The sequence below is a fragment of the Ylistrum balloti genome, unplaced genomic scaffold (assembly GCF_031769215.1).
Source record: "Ylistrum balloti isolate Yb309-2 unplaced genomic scaffold, AGI_CSIRO_Ybal_v1 Utg371360, whole genome shotgun sequence".
In the NCBI taxonomy this organism is placed as follows: domain Eukaryota; kingdom Metazoa; phylum Mollusca; class Bivalvia; order Pectinida; family Pectinidae; genus Ylistrum; species Ylistrum balloti.
In genome coordinates this window covers 416377-430934 of record NW_026782721.1, presented here as the reverse complement: position 1 = coordinate 430934, position 14558 = coordinate 416377, and positions in this window count along the sequence as shown.

Genomic DNA, 14558 nt, shown 5'->3' with positions numbered 1-14558 from the left:
TATAACAGATATAACTGCTGAATAATCATGATATGGAGTAATATTAAGAACGGCTTCCCAGTGCTGATCAACAGAGAAACTAGCGAGTGGAAAAAACTAGAAGTAGAGATAACCCCTTACATCCTTTGATAAAACAGAAAATCACCTGAATTAAATCAGTTCCTGTGTAATGCTACTACCTGTGCCTTTTTATATTGCCTACAATACTATTTGGTCCATGTTATGAAGACATTTCGTTGTAGATAAGAAGTCTTTGTTTCTCACTTAGACAAGAAATACGCTTTGTGTTGACAAATCGATTCATAAGATATGACTTTCACTTTGAGAATGTGTAATGTACACACAAATACATGGCTAATGTCTTTGTCTGTGTCTACCTTTTGTTACTAATACCTGTGATTATATCTGTGATTACCTTTTGATACTAGTACCTGTGATTACCTTTTGATACTAATACCTGTGATTATATCTGTGTTTAACTTTTGATACCAATACCTGTGATTACCTTTTGATACTAATACCTGTGATTATATCTGTGTTAACTTTTGATACTAATACCTGTGATTATATCTGTGTTTAACTTTTGATACCAATACCTGTGATTACCTTTTGATACTAATACCTGTGATTATATCTGTGTTTAACTTTTGATACCAATACCTCTGATTACCTTTTGATACTAATACCTGTGATAACCTTTTGAAACTAATATCTGTGATTACCTTTTGATACTAATATCTGTGTTAACTTTTGATACTAATACCTGTGATTATATCTGTGATTACCTTTTGATACTAATACCTGTGATAATATCTGTGTCTACCTTTTGATACTAATACCTGTGATTATATATGTGTTTAACTTTTGATACTTATACCTGTGATTATATCTGTTATTACCTTTTGATACTAATACCTGTGATTATATCTGTATTAACTTTTGATACTAATACCTGTGATTATATATGTGTCTACCTTTTGATACCAATACCTGTGATTACCTTTTGATACTAATACTTGTGATTACCTTGTAATACTATTACCTGTGATTACCTTTTGATACTAATACCTGTGATAATATCTGTGTCTACCTTTTGATATTAATACCTGTGATTATATCTGTGTTTAACTTTTGATACTAATACCTGTGATTATATCTGTTATTACCTTTTGATACTAATACCTGTGATTATATCTGTATTAACTTTTGATACTAATACCTGTGATTATATATGTGTCTACCTTTTGATACCAATACCTGTGATTACCTTTTGATACTAATACTTGTGATTACCTTGTAATACTATTACCTGTGATTACCTTTTGATACTAATACCTGTGATTACCTTTTGATACTAATACCTGTGATTATATATGTGTTTAACTTTTGATACCAATACCTGTGATTATATCTGTGTTTAACTTTTGATACCAATACCTGTGATTACCTTTTGATACTAATACCTGTGATTACCTTTTGATACTAATATCTGTGATTATATCTGTGTTAACTTTTGATACTAATACCTGTGATTATATCTGTTATTACCTTTTGATACTAATACCTATGATTATATCTGGGTTTAACTTTTGATACCAATACCTGTGATTATATCTGTGTCTACCTTTTGATACTAATACCTGTGATTATATCTGTGTTTAACTTTTGATACTAATACCTGTGATTATATCTGTGTTTAACTTTTGATACCAATACCTCTAATTACCTTTTGATACTAATACCTGTGATTACCTTTTGATACTAATACTTGTGATTACCTTGTAATACTACTACCTGTGATTATATCTGTGTTTAACTTTTGATACTAATACCTGTGATTATATCTGATTACCTTTTGATACTAATACCTGTGATTATATCTGATTACCTTTTGATATTAATACCTGTGATTATATCTTTGTTTAACTTTTGATACTAATACCTGTGATTATATCTGTGTTTAACTTTTGATACTTATATCTCGAATATATCGAAGAAATAAATGATGGATGCTTGTCTACAAAACATACACTGAAGAAATAAATGATGGATGCTTGTCTACAAAACGTACACTGAAGAAATAAATGATGGATGCTTGTCTACAAAAGTATGTCTAAGAAATAAATGATGGATGCTTGTCTACAAAACATACACTGAAGAAATAAATGATGGATGCTTGTCTACAAAACGTACACTGAAGAAATAAATGATGGATGCTTGTCTACAAAACGTACACTGAAGAAATAAATGATGGATACTTGTCTACAAAACGTACACTGAGGAAATAAATGATGGATGCTTGTCTACAAAAGTTTGTCTAAGAAATAAATGATGGATGCTTGTCTACAAAACGTTTGTCTAAGAAATAAATGATGGATGCTTGTCTACAAAACGTACACTGAAGAAATAAATGATGGATGCTTGTCTACAAAACGTACACTGAAGAAATAAATGATGGATGCTTGTCTACAAAACATACACTGAAGAAATAAATGATGGATGCTTGTCTACAAAAGTTTGTCTAAGAAATAAATGATGGATGCTTGTCTACAAAACGTACACTGAAGAAATAAATGATGGATGCTTGTCTACAAAACGTACACTGAAGAAATAAATGATGGATGCTTGTCTACAAAAGTTTGTCTAAGAAATAAATGATGGATGCTTGTCTACAAAACGTACACTGAAGAAATAAATGATGGATGCTTGTCTACAAAAGTTTGTCTAAGAAATAAATGATGGATGCTTGTCCACAAAACGTTTGTCTAAGAAATAAATGATGGATGCTTGTCTACAAAACGTTTGTCTAAGAAATAAATGATGGATGCTTGTCCACAAAACGTTTGTCTAAGAAATAAATGATGGATGCTTGTCTACAAAACGTTTGTCTAAGAAATAAATGATGGATGCTTGTCTACAAAACGTACACTGAAGAAATAAATGATGGATGCTTGTCTGAAGAAATAAATGATGGATGCTTGTCTACAAAAGTTTGTCTAAGAAATAAATGATGGATGCTTGTCTACAAAACGTACACTGAAGAAATAAATGATGGATGCTTGTCTACAAAACTGAAGAAATAAATGATGGATGTACACAAAACGTGAAGAAATAAATGATGGATGCTTGTCTACAAAACGTACACTGAAGAAATAAATGATGGATGCTTGTCTACAAAACGTACTTGTCTACAAAACGTCTACTAAATGAAGAAATAAATGATGGATGCTTGTCTACAAAAGTTTGTCTAAGAAAAAATGTGGATGCTTGTCTACAAAACATAAGAAATAAATGATGGATGCTTGTCTACAAAACGTTTGAAGAAATAAATGATGGATGCTGAAGAAATAAATGATGGATGCTTGTCTACAAAACGTACACTGAAGAAATAAATGATGGATGCTTGTCTAAGAAATAAATAAATGATGGATGCTTGTCTACAAAACGTTTGTCTAAGAAATAAATGATGGATGCTTGTCTACAAAACGTTTGTCTAAGAAATAAATGATGGATGCTTGTCTACAAAACGTACACTAAATAAATGATGTCTGAAGAAATAAATGATGGATGCTTGTCTACAAAACGTACACTGAAGAAATAAATGATGGATGCTTGTCTACAAAAGTTTGGCTACGAAGAAATAAATGATGGATCCTTGTCTACAAAACGTACACTGAAGAAATAAATGATGGATGCTTGTCTACAAAACGTTTGTCTAAGAAATAAATGATGAAATAAATGATGCTTGTCTAAAAACGTACACTGAAAAAACGTTTGTCTGAAGAAATAAATGATGGATGCTTGTCTACAAAACGTACACTGAAGAAATAAATGATGGATGCTTGTCTACAAAACGAAATAAATGATGGATGCTTGTCTACAAAACGTACACTGAAGAAATAAATGATGGATGCTTGTCTACAAAACTTTCACTGAAGAAATAAATGTTGGATGCTTGTCTACAAAAAATAAATGATGGATGCGTACAAAACTTGAAGAAATAAATGATGGATGCTTGTCTACAAAACGAAAGAAATAAATGATGGATGCTTGTCTACAAAACGTACACTGAAGAAATAAATGATGGATGCTTGTCTACAAAACGTTTGTCTAAAAACGAAATAAATGATGGATGCTTGTCTACAAAACGTACACTGAAGAAATAAATGATGGATGCTTGTCTACAAAACGTTGAAGAAATAAATGATGGATGCTTGTCTACAAAACGTACACTGAAGAAATAAATGATGGATGCTTGTCTACAAAACGTACACTGAAGAAATAAATGATGGATGCTTGTCTACTAAGAAATAAATGATGGATGCTTGTCTACAAAACGTTTGTCTAAGAAATAAATGATGGATGCTTGTCTATAAAACGTACACTGAAGAAATAAATGATGGATGCTTGTCTACAAAACGTTTGTCTAAGAAATAAATGATGGATGCTTGTCTACAAAACGTTTGTCTAAGAAATAAATGATGGATGCTTGTCCACAAAACGTTTGTCTAAGAAATAAATGATGGATGCTTGTCCACAAAACGTTTGTCTAAGAAATAAATGATGGATGCTTGTCTACAAAACGTACACTGAAGAAATAAATGATGGATGCTTGTCTATAAAACGTACACTGAAGAAATAAATGATGGATGCTTGTCTACAAAAGTTTGTCTAAGAAATAAATGATGGATGCTTGTCTGCAAAACGTTTGTCTAAGAAATAAATGATGGATGCTTGTCCACAAAACGTTTGTCTAAGAAATAAATGATGGATGCTTGTCCACAAAACGTTTGTCTAAGAAATAAATGATGGATGCTTGTCTACAAAACGTTTGTCTAAGAAATAAATAAATGATGGATGCTTGTCTACAAAACGTTTGTCTAAGAAATAAATGATGGATGCTTGTCCACAAAACGTTTGTCTAAGAAATAAATGATGGATGCTTGTCTACAAAACGTTTGTCTAAGAAATAAATGATGGATGCTTGTCTACAAAACGTACACTGAAGAAATAAATGACGGATGCTTGTCTACAAAACGTACACTGAAGAAATAAATGATGGATGCTTGTCTACAAAACGTTTGTCTAAGAAATAAATGATGGATGCTTGTCTACAAAACGTACACTGAAGAAATAAATGACGGATGCTTGTCTACAAAACGTACACTGAAGAAATAAAAAATGGATGCTTGTCCACAAAACGTTTGTCTAAGAAATAAATGATGGATGCTTGTCCACAAAACGTTTGTCTAAGAAATAAATGATGGATGCTTGTCCACAAAACGTTTGTCTAAGAAATAAATGATGGATGCTTGTCTACAAAACGTACACTGAAGAAATAAAAAATGGATGCTTGTCTACAAAACGTTTGTCTAAGAAATAAATGATGGATGCTTGTCCACAAAACGTTTGTCTAAGAAATAAATGATGGATGCTTGTCCACAAAACGTTTGTCGAGGAAATAAAGGATTCTTGTCCACAAAACATGTGTGTTTAGGGCAATGAGATACTGATATATACAGCCTCATTAATATCGTAAAAGTTTGTAATAAATAGCCTGTGGTGAATCTTAAATAAACAAGAAACAAGAAATCCCACAGGGATATTGTCATCCAACACGGTTAAATCTTTAATGGTCTTTGAAAGTTGGATCTTTTCCCTTCTTTTCTCTGTTTTTATCCTTAATGATAAGATATTTGAGCAGTCCTTTGCAGAAATACGATGATAATCGTTACCTGCAAAGTCCAAGATGGCTGCCTGTCGGTCATTTGTTTTCTGATCAGTCCCAAACTTAAACATATAAAGGGACCTAAAGGAACCTACCCAAGAAATTTGAGAAAGATCTTTTGAGTATTTCTCAAGAAAATTTTCAAAGACAAGATGTCCACTTGCGGGCCATTTCCATTTTTTCTGATAAGTACTAAATCAAACAGGCACAGCTAGGGATCAAGGAAAGCATACACATGATCTATGCTGTAGTTATCAAGAAATAGCAATAAAAGTCACTATCAAAGATGACCGTCTGTGGGCCATTTTGTTTTACTGATCAGACCCAAAATTACACAGGAACAACTAGACCAAGGGAAACTTCCATAAAAAATTTAAGAGAGATCCATTACATACTTCTCAAGAAATAGCGAAAAGAACCTTTCAAAATCAAAATCCAAGATGGCTGCCTTTCGGCCATTTTCCCCCCTGATCAGTCCCAAAAATTACATGGTTACAACTAGAGACCAAAGGAAATCTACCCATAAGAAATTTGAAAAAGATCCATACAGTACTTCTTTGTATATCATGTACTGCATTTATCCTGTAATGAGTCCAGGACACCTAAACATTACCTCTGTGTACAGTTTGTATATCATGTACTGTATTTATCCTGTAATAAGTCCAGGACACCTAAACATTACCTCTGTGTACAGTTTGTGTATCATGTACTGTATTTATCCTGTAATAAGTCCAGGACACCTAAACATTACCTCTGTGTACAGTTTGTGTATCATGTACTGTATTTATCCTGTAATAAATCTAGGAGACATAAACATTACCTGTGTAGTTTGTGTATCATGTACTGTATTTATCCTGTAATAAATCTAGGAGACATAAACATTACCTGTGTAGTTTGTGTATCATGTACTGTATTTATCCTGTAATAAGTCTAGGAGACATAAACATTACCTGTGTAGTTTGTGTATCATGTACTGTATTTATCCTGTAATACGTCTAGGACACCTAAACATTACCTCTGTGTACAGTTTGTGTATCATGTACTGTATTTATCCTGTAATAAGTCCAGGACACCTAAACATTACCTCTGTGTACAGTTTGTGTATCATGTACTGTATTTATCCTGTAATAAGTCCAGGACACCTAAACATTACCTCTGTGTACAGTTTGTGTATCATGTACTGTATTTATCCTGTAATAAGTCCAGGACACCTAAACATTACCTCTGTGTACAGTTTGTGTATCATGTACTGTATTTATCCTGTAATAAGTCCAGGACACCTAAACATTACCTCTGTGTACAGTTTGTGTATCATGTACTTTATTTATCCTGTAATAAGTCCAGGACACCTAAACATTACCTCTGTGTACAGTTTGTGTATCATGTACTGTATTTATCCTGTAATAAGTCCAGGACACCTAAACATTACCTCTGTGTACAGTTTGTGTATCATGTACTGTATTTATCCTGTAATAAGTCCAGGACACCTAAACATTACCTCTGTGTACAGTTTGTGTATCATGTACTGTATTTATCCTGTAATAAATCCAGGACACCTAAACATTACCTGTGTAGTTTGTGTATCATGTACTGTATTTATCCTGTAATAAATCTAGGAGACATAAACATTACCTGTGTAGTTTGTGTATCATGTACTGTATTTATCCTGTAATAAGTCTAGGAGACATAAACATTACCTGTGTAGTTTGTGTATCATGTACTGTATTTATCCTGTAATACGTCTAGGAGACATAAACATTACCTCTGTGTACAGTTTGTGTATCATGTACTGTATTTATCCTGTAATAAGTCTAGGAGACATAAACATTACCTGTGTAGTTTGTGTATCATGTACTGTATTTATCCTGTAATACGTCTAGGACACCTAAACATTACCTCTGTGTACAGTTTGTGTATCATGTACTGTATTTATCCTGTAATAAGTCCAGGACACCTAAACATTACCTCTGTGTACAGTTTGTGTATCATGTACTGTATTTATCCTGTAATAAGTCCAGGACACCTAAACATTACCTCTGTGTACAGTTTGTGTATCATGTACTTTATTTATCCTGTAATAAGTCCAGGACACCTAAACATTACCTCTGTGTACAGTTTGTGTATCATGTACTGTATTTATCCTGTAATAAGTCCAGGACACCTAAACATTACCTCTGTGTACAGTTTGTGTATCATGTACTGTATTTATCCTGTAATAAGTCCATGACACCTAAACATTACCTCTGTGTACAGTTTGTGTATCATGTACTGTATTTATCCTGTAATAAGTCCAGGACACCTAAACATTACCTCTGTGTACAGTTTGTGTATCATGTACTTTATTTATCCTGTAATAAGTCCAGGACACCTAAACATTACCTCTGTGTACAGTTTGTGTATCATGTACTGTATTTATCCTGTAATAAGTCCAGGACACCTAAACATTACCTCTGTGTACAGTTTGTGTATCATGTACTGTATTTATCCTGTAATAAGTCCAGGACACCTAAACATTACCTCTGTGTACAGTTTGTGTATCATGTACTGTATTTATCCTGTAATAAATCTAGGAGACATAAACATTACCTGTGTAGTTTGTGTATCATGTACTGTATTTATCCTGTAATACGTCTAGGAGACATAAACATTACCTGTGTAGTTTGTGTATCATGTACTGTATTTATCCTGTAATAAGTCTAGGAGACATAAACATTACCTGTGTAGTTTGTGTATCATGTACTGTATTTATCCTGTAATACGTCTAGGAGACATAAACATTACCTCTGTGTACAGTTTGTGTATCATGTACTGTATTTATCCTGTAATAAGTCCAGGACACCTAAACATTACCTCTGTGTACAGTTTGTGTATCATGTACTGTATTTATCCTGTAATAAGTCCAGGACACCTAAACATTACCTCTGTGTACAGTTTGTGTATCATGTACTGTATTTATCCTGTAATAAGTCCAGGACACCTAAACATTACCTCTGTGTACAGTTTGTGTATCATGTACTGTATTTATCCTGTAATAAGTCCAGGACACCTAAACATTACCTCTGTGTACAGTTTGTGTATCATGTACTGTATTTATCCTGTAATAAGTCCAGGACACCTAAACATTACCTCTGTGTACAGTTTGTGTATCATGTACTGTATTTATCCTGTAATAAGTCCAGGACACCTAAACATTACCTCTGTGTACAGTTTGTGTATCATGTACTGTATTTATCCTGTAATAAGTCCAGGACACCTAAACATTACCTCTGTGTACAGTTTGTGTATCATGTACTGTATTTATCCTGTAATAAGTCCTGGCAACTTAACATTGTACCTGTCATTGTCAACATACTTCATCATACATTGTACCTGTCATTGTCAACATACTTAATCATACATTGTACCTGTCATTGTCAACATACTTAATCATACATTGTACCTGTCATTGTCAACATACTTAATCATACATTGTACCTGTCATTGTCAACATACTTAATCATACATTGTACCTGTCATTGTCAACATACTTAATCATACATTGTACCTGTCATTGTCAACATACTTAATCATACATTGTACCTGTCATTGTCAACATACTTCATCATACATTGTACCTGTCATTGTCAACATACTTAATCATACATTGTACCTGTCATTGTCAACATACTTAATCATACATTGTACCTGTCATTGTCAACATACTTAATCATAAATTGTACCTGTCATTGTCAACATGCTTAATCATACATTGTACCTGTCATTGTCAACATACTTAATCATACATTGTACCTGTCATTGTCAACATACTTCATCATACATTGTACCTGTCATTGTCAACATACTTAATCATACATTGTACCTGTCATTGTCAACATACTTCATCATACATTGTACCTGTCATTGTCAACATACTTAATCATACATTGTACCTGTCATTGTCAACATGCTTAATCATATATTGTACCTGTCATTGTCAACATGCTTAATCATACATTGTACCTGTCATTGTCAACATGCTTAATCATACATTGTACCTGTCATTGTCAACATACTTAATCATACATTGTACCTGTCATTGTCAACATACTTAATCAAACATTGTACCTGTCATTGCCAACATACTTAATCATACATTGTACCTGTCATTGTCAACATACTTAATAATACATTGTACCTGTCATTGTCAATGGATATTTTTACAAACAATGAAATATGACACAAAGGAGAGATTGTTTTGACAATTACATTGGTATATTGCATGCAAAATAAGTATGTATGTATGTTAACAACACACAATAACACGGCATACAAATGCTTCACAATATGTAATATATACTAAACAGAGCAAATGTACAACACACACACTTCATACACAGTATGTAGCAAATTTTACATACATACTTTACACAGCCAATTTACACATACACACAAAATACCATACATAGACACACATATGTAGCACAATATAAACATCCAACTTTACACACATGTACAACACACATACACTATACTTACCAAATTCACACTGTATCACAGACATTTATATTTTGCAGAATGGGATGTGATGTTTACAATATAGACAACAAATTTTCCCAGTCTATATTGTATACAAAATAACGACATTTATTTTCTGGCATTCCGTACTTCAACATAATTCTATACCTAATCACACTTTATCTGTACCTTATCACACTCTATCTGTACCTAATCACACTCTCTCTATACCTAATCACACTCTATCTATACCTAATCACACTCTATCTGTACCTAATCACACTCTATCTATACCTAATCACACTCTATCTGTACCTAATCACACTCTATCTGTACCTAATCACACTCTATCTGTACCTAATCACACTCTATCTGTACCTAATCACACTCTATCTGTACCTAATCACACTCTATCTATACCTAATCACACTCTATCTGTACCTAATCACACTCTATCTGTACCTAATCACACTCTATCTGTACCTAATCACACTCTATCTATACCTAATCATACTCTATCTGTACCTAATCACACTCTATCTGTACCTGATCACACTCTATCTATACCTAATCACACTCTATCTGTACCTAATCACACTCTATCTATACCTAATCACACTCTATCTATCTATACCTAATCACAATCTATCTGTACCTTATCACATTCTATCTATACCTAATCACACTCTATCTATACCTAATCACACTCTATCTATCTATACCTAATCACACTCTATCTATACCTAATCACACTCTATCTATACCTAATCACACTCTATCTATCTATACTTAATCACACTCTATCTATACCTAATCACACTCTATCTATACCTAATCACACTCTATCTATACCTAATCACACTCTATCTATACCTAATCACACTCTATCTATACCTAATCACACTCTATCTGTACCTAATCACACTCTATCTATCTATACCTAATCACACTCTATCTGTACCTTATCACATTCTATCTATTCCTAATCACATTCTATCTGTACCTTATCACATTCTATCTGTACCTTATCACATTCTATCTATACCTAATCACACTCCATCTATCTATACCTAATCACACTCTATCTGTACCTAATCACACTCTATCTATACCTAATCACACTCTATCTATACCTAATCACACTCTATCTGTACCTAATCACACTCTATCTGTACCTAATCACACTCTATCTGTACCTAATCACACTCTATCTGTACCTAATCACACTCTACCTAATCACACTCTATCTATACCTAATCACACTCTATCTATACCTAATCACACTCTATCTATACCTAATCACACTCTATCTGTACCTAATCACACTCTATCTGTACCTAATCACACTCTATCTGTACCTAATCACACTCTATCTGTACCTAATCACACTCTACCTAATCACACTCTATCTATACCTAATCACACTCTATCTATACCTAATCACACTCTATCTATACCTAATCACACTCTACCTATACCTAATCATACTCTATCTGTACCTAATCACACTCTACCTAATCACACTCTATCTATACCTAATCACACTCTATCTATACCTAATCACACTCTATCTATACCTAATCATACTCTATCTGTACCTAATCACACTCTACCTAATCACACTCTATCTATACCTAATCACACTCTATCTATACCTAATCACACTCTATCTATACCTAATCACACTCTATCTATACCTAATCACACTCTATCTGTACCTAATCACACTCTATCTGTACCTAATCACACTCTATCTATACCTAATCACACTCTATCTATACCTAATCACACTCTACCTAATCACACTCTATCTATACCTAATCACACTCTACCTAATCACACTCTATCTATTCCTAATCACACTCTATCTATACCTAATCACACTCTATCTATACCTAATCACACTCTATCTGTACCTAATCACAATCTATCTGTACCTTATCACACTCTATCTATCTATACCTAATCACAATCTATCTGTACCTTATCACATTCTATCTATACCTAATCACACTCTATCTATTCCTAATCACACTCTATCTATACCTAATCACACTCTATCTATACCTAATCACACTCTATCTGTACCTAATCACACTCTATCTATCTATACCTAATCACATTCTATCTGTACCTAATCACATTCTATCTATACCTAATCACACTCTATCTATACCTAATCACACTCTATCTGTACCTAATCACACTCTATCTGTACCTAATCACACTCTATCTGTACCTAATCACACTCTATCTATACCTAATCACACTCTATCTATCTATACCTAATCACACTCTATCTATACCTAATCACACTCCATCTATCTATACCTAATCACATTCTATCTATACCTAATCACACTCTATCTATACCTAATCACACTCTATCTGTACCTAATCACACTCTATCTATACCTAATCACACTCTATCTATACCTAATCACACTCTATCTATACCTAATCACACTCTATCTGTACCTAATCACACTCTATCTATACTTAATCACACTCTATCTGTACCTAATGACACTCTATCTATACCTAATGACACTCTATCTATACCTAATCACATTCTATCTATACCTAATCACACTCTATCTGTACCTAATCACACTCTATCTATACCTAATCACACTCTATCTATACCTAATCACACTCTACCTAATACCACTCTATCTATACCTAATCACACTCCATCTATCTATACCTAATCACACTCTATCTATCTATACCTAATCATGCTCTATATATGCCTGATCACACTCTATCTGTACCTAATCACACTCTATCTATACCTAATCACACTCTATCTGTACCTAATCACACTCTATCTGTACCTAATCACACTCTATCTATACCTAATCACACTCTATCTGTACCTAATCACACTCTATCTGTACCTAATCACACTCTATCTGTACCTAATCACACTCTATCTATACCTAATCACACTCTATCTGTACCTAATCACACTCTATCTATACCTAATCACACTCTATCTGTACCTAATCACACTCTATCTGTACCTAATCACACTCTATCTATACCTAATGACACTCTATCTGTACCTAATCACATTCTATCTATACCTAATCACACTCTATCTATACCTAATCACACTCTATCTATCTATACCTAATCACACTCTATCTATACCTAATCACACTCTATCTGTACCTAATCACACTCTATCTGTACCTAATCACACTCTATCTGTACCTAATCACACTCTATCTGTACCTAATCACACTCTATCTATACCTAATCACACTCTATCTGTACCTAATCACACTCTATCTATACCTAATCACACTCTATCTGTACCTAATCACACTCTATCTATACCTAATCACACTCTATCTATACCTAATCATACTCTATCTGTACCTAATCACACTCTATCTGTACCTAATCACACTCTATCTGTACCTAATCACACACTATCTATACCTAATCATACTCTATGTGTACCTGATCACACTCTATCTATACCTAATCACACTCTATCTGTACCTAATCACACTCTATCTGTACCTAATCACATTCTATCTATACCTAATCATACTCTATCTATACCTAATCATACTCTATATATGCCTGATCACAATCTATACAAATGTATCCTGTTCATCTTTTATGTTTGTGAAGTGAAGAGACGGAATAAAATTAACATGATTGTGTGAAATGTTCATAATGAGCCTATCTATACATTGGCAGTAGTAATTAGAGGTAGTTTAAATTCTATAAGAGAACTTATAAAAGCAGGCAATACTTACAGATTAGAGATGAAGTCAGTTACAAACCTGAACTTAAATAATAATAATACAAGTTTTGATTTATGTAAGGTATGCAGAAATGAAAGTAAGATTTAAGTTTCCTAAAACATGTTTTCTTTAAAAATCATGAAGTCCCCAGTCACATCACAAAACAAGAGGCCCAGTGGGCTTGCATCACTCTCCTGGTACTCAATGCTTTTACAGTAAGTACAAGAACATTTAATAATGGTTTACATTACAAATCTTGCTTAATGAGAAGGAAACATTTAAAGGTTTTAACAAATTTGACCCTTGTGACCTTGAATATGGGTCAAGGTCAATTCTTTTTGTAAAATGTCATGGACTTCATCTTAGGAATCTACTGTATGAATATTTAGAAAGGTCACCTCACCTGTATAGTATAGCATATTTCTTAAAAAACTAGGCTCCGTGATAATCTTACCTGTATATGGTTTCCATTATAGGACACCTGGAAAACTTTTGTATCAGGAAAGTACATTACGTCTTGTTTGAAATATATTCTTGTCGTTTTTGTGAGAACTTAAGATCAGGCTTATAAG